Genomic DNA, 2,500 nt, shown 5'->3' on the forward strand with positions numbered 1-2,500 from the left:
TTTTCTCTCCTTCAATTTTCCATTCACAAAATCATCTTTACAGAAATCTTCGAATAAATGTTCTTTTTTACAAATCTTTTATTCTTTTTTTTCTTTTATAAATTTTTCATTCTTTATATTTTTTTTTCTCTTTTAACGAATATGAAAAAAAAAACCTTATGTACTACAAGTAAGTAAGAAAAAGACTTCCGACCAACACGAAACAAACAAAACGACCCACACTCATAAATAAGAAAAATAAGAAAAAAAGAAGAAAAAAACTTCACAACACAAAACAAACACAAGAACCAACACCCACACGCAACACCAACGGAAAAATCACCACACACACACACACACACACAAACAAAATAAATAAAGAAAAGGAGAGCAAGAAAACTCCATAACCGCCCTTCCCCACACACACACACACACGCCTAAATAAATGAAGAAGCCTCAGCATCTCCGTACCACCAACTCTGTGTGTGTGACGCCCCTGAAGTGTTACGCACCACAGTCACCCACGCTGGGATGTCATTAGGGTGAGATGCATCACCCTGCCCGTGACCTTCTATGGGCCGCGGAGAAGGACGAGGGAATTATACACGATTCACGACTAATATATTTTCTTTACGCAAACACATCGTGAATAAATTGCATGCACCGCCACAGAGGGAGAGAGAGAGAGAGAGAGAGAGAGAGAGAGAGAGAGAGAGAGAGAGAGAGAGAGAGAGAGAGAGAGAGAGAGAGAGTGTGAGAGGGGAAAAAATGTATATACTGTATCTAAATTGTATAAACCACCACTGTGAAGAGAAACGAAAATATGTATTGTATTCAGATTGTATAAGCCAGAGAGAGGAAAAAAATAAATAAAGGGAGAAAATAAATATACATCTACAGTAAATTCTATAAACCACTATTGGGAAGAGATACAAAAATATGCACTGTATTAAGACTGTACCAGCCGCCAGTCAAAATAAACAAAGTAGAGGAATGTATACTGTATCTAAATTCTAAACCATAAGGAAAAATACAAACATGTCTACTGTGCTTAACCTATACTGTATAAGCCACCATTGGAAAAATACAAGAATATCTACTGTATCTTAATTATATAAACGCGATAGGGAGGAAAATGCAGCAATACCGTTTCTAGAAATATGTAAACTTCACAAAGTAAGGGAAATAATTGAAAAGGTACAGGAAGCAAGTAGATAATTGAAAAAAAAAGTAATATTTATATGAACATTCACAAATAACTGGGTAGGAGTGGGGCTGAAACAGACATGTAACGAAAATTGAAGTAAAATAAGGGAATAAATGAAAAACTGGCCGAAGAGAATGAGAAAATAAGAAAATTAGGAAAAATAAAGAAATGTACACTAAAAGAAAAAAAAATACCACAGTTCATAAATCTTCGAAAAAAAAAAAACATTCAATATGAAAAAAAAATAGGAAAAAAATATACCAACCACAAAATTGCAAAATTTCCAAAACTTCAGAAAGCAAAGGGAATTAGATAAATAAAAACAATAATAAATAGAGAAACGAATCAATGAACAAATAAATAAGTAACACCTACAAAAGCAACAAAAAATAAATAAATAAAAGAGAATAAGAAAATAAAAAAAAGACCAGAAAAATACAGAACCAACGAACTGAAAAAAAAAACACGTGTTTCTTTACTTCTTCTTCCCTCCTCCTCTTCCCCTCCCTTCTTCCTTCCCCTCTCCCTCAAGTATCATTAAGTGTTCGTAATGGCCCGTGCAACCAGGAAGGGGAGGAGAGAGAGAGAGAGAGAGAGAGAGAGAGAGAGAGAGAGAGAGAGAGAGAGAGAGAGAGAGAGAGAGAGAGAGAGAGAGAGAGAGAATGGGGGGAAGGGATGGAAAGGAATGGAAGATGGAAAAAATCTGAAAGGAAATGAGGAAAAGATTCACGTTAAGGAGGAGGAGGTGGAGGAGGAGGAGGAGGAGGAGGAGGAGGAGGAGGAGTAGGAGGAGGAGGAGGAGGAGGAGGAGGGAAACAGAGAGATAATAGTTAAGAAAGATGGGATAAGAGGAAAATAAGAAGAGAAGATGGACAGAGAGAGGGAGGAAAATAATGAGAGAGAGAGAGAGAGAGAGAGAGAGAGAGAGAGAGAGAGAGAGAGAGAGAGAGAGAGAGAGAGAGAGAGAAAAGGGGGAGGAAAAATGACGGGCTAATGAGGCAAGGAAGAGAAGAAAGAGGGAAGGAGGAAGAAAGAAAGCACACCAGAGAAAAAGAGAGAAAAAATAAAGAATTAACGAATGACACAAGACAGGAAACAAGAAACAAATAAAAGAAAAAAACAAACAAAGATGAAACAGACAACACAAAGAATGAGAAATGGAATTGAGATAGAGAATGAGACAGAGAGAGAGAAAAAGAAAGAGAGAGAAGGGAAAACGTAGGCAGGATGGAAGAGATGAGAAATGAACCGGAGGATGAAGTGATGGGAAGTGATGGAAGTGGAGGAAATGAGAAAAGGGAGAGAGGAAGAGAG

Source organism: Scylla paramamosain, unplaced genomic scaffold (assembly GCF_035594125.1).
Source record: "Scylla paramamosain isolate STU-SP2022 unplaced genomic scaffold, ASM3559412v1 Contig51, whole genome shotgun sequence".
NCBI classification, from domain to species: domain Eukaryota; kingdom Metazoa; phylum Arthropoda; class Malacostraca; order Decapoda; family Portunidae; genus Scylla; species Scylla paramamosain.